The sequence below is a fragment of the Penaeus chinensis genome, chromosome 40, assembly GCF_019202785.1.
Source record: "Penaeus chinensis breed Huanghai No. 1 chromosome 40, ASM1920278v2, whole genome shotgun sequence".
In the NCBI taxonomy this organism is placed as follows: Eukaryota; Metazoa; Arthropoda; class Malacostraca; order Decapoda; family Penaeidae; genus Penaeus; species Penaeus chinensis.
Genome location: NC_061858.1, coordinates 2,575,526 through 2,583,025, shown reverse-complemented (window position 1 = coordinate 2,583,025; position 7,500 = coordinate 2,575,526). Strand labels below are relative to the sequence as shown.

At 39.8% G+C, this 7,500-nt stretch overlaps 1 protein-coding gene across 2 annotated transcripts in view; it reads right to left on the bottom strand.

The window, feature by feature from the left end:
• The window catches only part of LOC125047049 (probable G-protein coupled receptor Mth-like 3), a 29,723-nt gene extending 24,712 nt beyond the window's left edge, over positions 1 to 5,011 (bottom strand). Inside the window, exon 1 of one of the 2 annotated variants that reach the window (XM_047645096.1) lies at positions 4,864 to 5,011. The gene's annotated coding sequence lies outside the window, so the exon portion shown is untranslated. The remainder of the gene's footprint in view (positions 1 to 4,863) is intronic. The other variant, XM_047645095.1, reaches the window with a different exon arrangement.
• Between the last annotated feature and the right edge of the window lie 2,489 nt (positions 5,012 to 7,500).

Here is a 7,500-nt window from a genome sequence, read left to right as displayed (position 1 = left end):
GTTATTATCACAATTCATGGTGGCATCATTATCATTATTCATATTACTATCATTATATTCATTTGGGTATTTTTATTACTATTATCATAGTTATTAGAACAATTTATCTTCTTGTTATGATAATAATAATAATAATGATAATAATAATAATTACTATTTTTATTACTTTTATCATCATTAACCCTTTCGCTCCATGTGGCAAGAATACATGCCACGTCCACTGTAATACACGTTTATTTACTGTATTTACACATAGATAGCTCTACAAGTTCTTAATCACCAAATAGCCAGTTATGAAAAACTACCTATCTCACCTGTTTACCCTTTTCTCTAATTTTAAGAATATTTTAATGACAGATTAGTAATCATAACATCAATAACAATAATAACAGTATCGATAGCAATGGTTTTAATTTTCCCGCCAATTCAAGGAATGGGGAAATCAGGATCGGTAACGAGGGCCTACTGATAGACTCCTTGCCGGCTGAGCACATGTGGAGCCATCTGTATGTAACAAAATTCACCAAAAACTTAAGGGGACAGAACATAAATCCGGGGCGAATGGGTTAATTTTCATAATCATTATTACTACCATTATTATGACTATCATTATTATTCATTATTGTGATTATCATCGCTATTATTATCATTATTATTATCAACATTACTATTTCCGATATTATCATCTTCTTTAGTATCGTTATTTCTATTATCATTACTATCATCCTCATTATTATAATTATTATTATCATTATCAAGATCATTATTGGTTATCATCATCATAATCATTATTATCATTTTTCGTAGTAGTGATAGTAATAGTTGTAGTAGTAGTAGTATCATTATTATTATAATCATTATCAATATTAGTCTTATCACTATCATCATCCTTATTATTGTTGTTTGTTATCATTATCATTGTTTTCCCTCTCCCTTTTTCCCTCTTAAACTCTCTCCCTTTTGCTGTTATACAAACACTAGCACTTAGTATCCTTAATTACTGTCTAAACATCTGGGGCTCCACAAACAAAACACAAATACAAAGGACAAAGAAACTACAGAACTTCGCGGCAATAGTAGCACTGGGAAATGTAAATACATATGACCACATCACACCACATATAAACAAGCTAAAATGGCTAAAAGTACAACAGAAATACAAATATGACACGCGTATTCTGATCCATAAAATAATACAAGGAAATTACCCAAATTGGCTATTACCTATACAAACAACAGGTAACATAATAGGTGTCCTTACAAGGCAAAATAACTCCTTATATATAAAAAAATCGAATACAGAAACCGGGTCAAGAAATATGCAAATCCGAGGACTGGTGATCTGGAACCAACTACCAGTAAATATTAGAAATATCTCCAACCAAAAAACATTAAAAGTAAAAGTGAAAGAACATCTACTGAAATATCAATGACATCAGGCGTTTGGACATCAAGCCAAGTACGAAATTTCAGTTATCTGGGATATTTATGTTAAATCTAATCTAGTTAAACAAGCATTGTATAATATATATGTATGTAACATCCTATTACATAATGTAAACAACATCTATAAATGTAATACCCATTGTAATTAATGGAATAAAGTGTTTGAATTCCCTCTCCCCTCTCCCTTCTACCTCTTCCCCTCCCTCTCTCCCTCTCCCCTCTTCCTTCTACCTCTTCCCCTCTCTCTCTCCCTCTCCCTTCTTCCTTCTACCCCTTCCCCTCCCTCTCTCCCACTACCCTCTTCCCCTCCCCTCTTCCTTCTACCTCTTCCCCTCCCTCTCTCCCTCTCCCCTCTTCCTTCTACCTCTTCCCCTCCCTCTCTCCTCTTCCTTCTACCTCTTCCCCTCCCTCTCTCCCCTCTTCCTTCTACCTCTTCCCCTCCCTCTCTCCTTCTCCCCTCTTCCTTCTACCCCCTCCCCTCCGACATTCCTTCTTACCCCCCCCCCCCCCCCGCACTCTGATAGACAGCTGAAAATAGACAGGGAGAGATTGACAGAAAAAAGAAGCCGCTTTCTAAAAAAAAAAAAAAAAAAAAAAAAATACAAAAATACATAAATACATAAAAATAAATCTAAAATAAATTCTCCAGAGAAACGCACTTATTTCACGAGAAAAGTCGAAACCTGTGACCGGTGTGTTCAGTACCTTCAATTGTCCTATCACTCCGCCTTCCCCCCCTCCCCCCCACCCAGCGTCAAGATAACTTCGCAAGACTCAACAACACCTGCGTCTTTATCTGCAGGCGTTATCTCTAGGCTCAGAGACAGTACCATCCGTTGACCATTTGCCACCCGATAACAGGTGTCCGGTATTCACTCAAAATCCATCTGACCAAAACTTTCGCTCTGAAGATAAGGGCGTGTCCTTACGTAACGCTCTCTCTCCTCATCTCCGAGACTGTGCTTGTTACGTAGGTGGGAAAGGGTTGGGGGGTTGGGTGGGTCATCGTGCAAGATTGCTGTAAGGGTATCTTCACTGTATTACCTGTGGGACATACGTGTCTGTGTGTGTGTGTGTATACATGTATATACATGTGTATATGTATTTATATATATATTCATATTTATCCATATACAAGTATATCTATATATATACACAAATATGTGTATATATTCGTATATATACATATACACACATAGTATATACATATATATGCATGTATATACTAAATAAACATATATATATATATATATATATTTATGCATATCTATATATATGCATGTATATAGTATACATATATAATATGTATAAATATATATAGATATATAAACATAAATGTGTGTGTGTGTGTATGTGTACATGTGTACATGTGTATATGTGTATATAAACACATGTGCGTGTCATAGTAGTAAGTGATTGGCCTAACACACTTCGCGCAGATCAAAACATCACGAGCGCCGCTTCCCTCCGCCTGCGCGTCACACGATGACCGCTGTTCTGGGTACGGAATGTTTGGGAAATTTTTCCGAGAAGAGGCGATGTTTCATGTCAAGTCTCTGAACGTGCTGAACAAATAAACAATTCATTATTTCATGAGGTCTTCTGGTAAATCTTGGTCGGCGAACTGATCTCGGTGGAAAATTATGAACAATGGAAATCAAAGATCGAAAATAATATTTGAAAAGAAAATAAACGTATTGTTTTGTATACAGAAAACCACATTAACATAAAATTATGTGTTGATAAAAAAGATCTGATAAAAGAAATGAAAACAATTGTATGAAGGATTTTGGGTCCTTTCTTAAATATTGTTGTCGATTCAATTTGCTATTGTCTTCAAAAGATCTTGCATAAAAAATAGAAGAAAAAAATCCGAATTGTGACGTCAAACACGCAGGTGTTACGATATCAAAATAATGTCGCTCCTTCTCTTAATACATCAATACACACCTGACGTCACAGAACTTCTGGAATGAATCAGGTTTCTTTCCTTCTTTTTTTTTCTCTTTTTTTTTTCCCTCTCTCTCTTCTATAATTTTCTTCTACAAACAAACCCATTTACTACTCTCATATTCTCGCCTGTGGTCTCTCTCCAATTCGCTTATTAAACTCATACTAAAGTTATAAGGAATCGGAGCGGTCAGGTCAACGGAAACACACCAGAGGAAAACATACATGATTTTAATGCTAAAGGGCACTATTTACACAACAAACACAGAATTTTTATGCCAATGAAGGAAGCCTGGTCTGTGTCGACTAAGGCCAAGTCGCTCACGTATGACAGCTGGTACTACCTCGTCTTAGTCCTTACCCGCCGTGGTGCCCAGCCACAGCAGTAACCTCCAGGCGACAATTGCAACTTCTCGCGCCTGGGCGGGGCGCGAACCGTCGACCCCTCGGATGAGAGGCCGACACGTTACCACTGTACTAGCCCGGAGGCCTACTGAAATTTAAGGATAAATCCGATATGGGAAGCTGAGCTTTGCCCGAGCTATGCCAATGAGGGGAGCCCGGCCTGTGGCGTCTAATATCGACTCGCTAACGTGTGTCAGCTGGTGCTTACTCGGCTTTTGTCCTTACCCGCCGTGGTGCCCAGCCACAGCAGTAACCACCAGGCGACAATTGCAACTTCTTGCGCCTGGGCGGGGCGCGATCCGCCGACCCCTCGGATGAGAGGCCGGCACGTTACCACTGTACTAGCCCGGAGGCTTACTGAAATTTTGACCGGTGCTCCTTTTATGTGTCCCGCCGATGTTTAGGCCGATGCCCTCGTCCCCCAACACGGCGAACGAGCCAATCGCCAGAGGCCTAAGCCCGCCGCCCAGAGTGAGGTAAACACCGCCGACGGTCCAGAGTAATCTCGTAGTTGTGACAATGATGATGATAATGATAATGATAATGATAATGATAATGATGATGATGATGATGATGATGATGATGATGATGATGATGATGATGATGATGATGATGATGATGATAGTGATTGTGGTGGTGATGATAGTGATGCTGATGGTGACGATGATGATTTATTTTTTCCTAGAATTTCAAAAGCTGGCACTACTTAAACAACAATGGGAGGACATCTACTGACTATCATCCAAATGGACACTTTTTTTTCTTTTTTTTTTGTCATTTTACAATCAACTCTGCATAAACAAAAAAAACGTACTATCACTAACTCGTTTGAGTGTCGTGGTCCATATAAAATACTTCAACTCTAGTGCACAGTATAATTATGAGGGAAAATGTAACTTGTACGTTTTAAGAGGATCTTTATTAAGAACAACCTAACACAAGTTTTGATTAGTAACTTGTTCCTGTTTATGCATTCGACTGAGACTCAAACACCTGGTTTTGTTCATTTTCCTTTATAATTCACATCAAAGAGGCATTCTTAAAACTGCATCTCATACTTACGCGACACAAAGCGAGGCGCTTGGTACACAGGTGACGAGAGCGTCCGGCGTGCGTCCTACTTCTCCCGATGACACTGCTATACTGGGTTACTACAGGGTCTCGATCCACAGTTACCCTGGCCTAAGGGTCGGGGTGGGGGTGGGGGAGGGGCAAAAGGAGGGGCGAGAGAGATAGTCCTGTAGCACTTCTGACATCACATTTCGAGCAAACAAACAAACTTTCTTTGGTAGCCGCCACCACGGGACTAGGGGTCCCGACCCTTAGGCTTTCTGTAGATTTCTTAGTGGTGATGTTGACCGAGTTGGAGGCTTGATTCAGCATTTATCGATTTGTATATCTGCTCCTTATTCATTAATTGTTTATCACTTTCAAATGTAATTATTTATCTTAATATCTTAGGTTTGATGGTTCAGTAATGATCTTATATCCCGTGGTGGCGGCTACCAAAGTTTGTTTGTTCGCTTGAAATGTAATGTCAGAAGTGCTACAACTGACATACATATAAAATGGTGCAATATCGCGGTGGGATCTATGATATAGACAAATATCTTATTCAATTCGCACCCACATTCAGTGTTTTTGTAGCGAATTACGGACCAATAGTTAGGCCTATTGATTATAACGCGCGCTTTAACTACACGCTCACTCGCCTATTCAGTATCTAAACTTGTATTTTCGTTTTCGATAGATTAGCAATTGATGCATTTGTTTTATTTCGATGTGTAACCTGCAAGACGCAGATTTATAAGTCGGCCAGTTCGGTCACTGTTTTGTTAATGTGCTTTATGCTTGGATAGCATGTTATGTTTAAATTGATTACTGTGCTTGACTAGCACATGATTGAGTAATTATCGTAGTTTTGTATGTTTTTTTTTTTTTTTTTTTTTGTTATTCGCGGTGTGTTCAGAGGAGCGAGCGTCTATACCACTGTTTTTCCACACAACCTGCCTGTATACTTCAAAAAATGCCAAATCTTAGTCATTCAAAAGTAGGAGAAAACGATAGCGTTGATGTGGATGAAGCAAACATGGATGATCCATTATGTCGCGAGATAGTAGCATTTGTTGAAGGGAAGGCCCTACCACGTGTAAAGATCCCCGCGTCGTTAGACGAATTCGAGGTAAACAACGGCATATTATACCACGTGCGAGAATTACCGTCTGGATTAGTGAGTCAACTCGTATTGCCACCTAAAGTTCGCCCCGCAGCAATGAAAATATTGCATAATAGCAGTACAGCCGGTCATCCAGGGATACTTAGAACATATAAGAGACTAGCAGATTTTTATTGGTTCCCTAATGCTTTGCAATACTGCAGGAAGTACGTTCAGACCTGCCCGACGTGTCAAAGGCGGAAGACGGTCCTGCGCGGGCGCGCTCCTCTAGCAGCCAACCCGCTCGCGACGGAGCCGTTCGAACGAGTTTCGGTTGATCTGATTGACCTGCCGGTTGCGAGTAATGGCGATAGATATGTACTAACTATCGTAGATGAGTTAACGCGGTTCATACAGTTAGTGCCCATGCCAAGTAAGGATGCGCACACAGTCGCAGACGCCTTAATTTCACACTTTATAACGATTATCGGATAATGGGAGTGAATTTATAGGCGAGTATTTCAGAGAAGTCTGTGAACTGCTCGGAACAAAAACGCGATATACTACTCCATACAACCCAGCTTCTAACGGACTAGTCGAGCGATGCAACCGCGTGATTAAAGACTGTTTAGCAGCATTGTGCGAAGAGACGCCTAATACTTGGAATACCCGACTAGAGTACGTGCGATTAGCCCTCAACACCGCTTTTCATAGATCAGTGAATAACCAGCCTCTGTATCTTTTAACAGGACGTGATTGCACCTTTCCCGTTGGTCTCACGAACCACCACACGAGAGATGGCGATATCGGGAAGCGTCAATTAGACTCATTAGCTGCTCGCGACGCCGCGGTCACAGGGACGCAGAAGGTCAGGGAAGAAAATATGGAGGGAGTTGATAGAAGGACGAAGGCGATTCCAGAACTCCGGGAGGGATCTTTGATTTTGCGTAAAAGACCTCCAGGTCAGGGTAAAGCAGGCTTGGCATCTAGATTAGAATTATAAAGAAAGTTGGGCCAGTGTCATATATAATAAAAGACCTTACGAAGTATACAGAGCATAGAGTTCACAGGAATCAGATCGTACCATTTAAAATTGATAATGAATTAAGAATACTTATGCCTGAAGGCGTCGTTCAACCCGGAAAAGCAATGGTTGATTCAGGTGATATTGATCCAGATGATCCAATCAATGTTATGTTGCTAGGTTTAGTAAGATCCCCAGATGCATCGTGTTAATTCAGCTAGTGGCACTATGTCAAGGTTCACGATGTGAATTTTCTCTATACTTTAGCAACATTGCGATTGTATGTCAATGTAGGTGTATTTGTCTTTTGTATATATTGTAGTAGTATTTGTATTTCCATGTGTATTTCTGCATTTTTGTGTGTATTTGTGTATGTGTATTTCTATTACTAATTAAAAGTGCATTACTAAAATGTGTCAATGTCTGGCATGCTCATTTGTTTTTGTTTGTAATGCCTAATGTGAACATTAACTTGCTTGTTTGAAGTTTCATCGTCAGTCAGTTCTGCTTAATCGTGTCT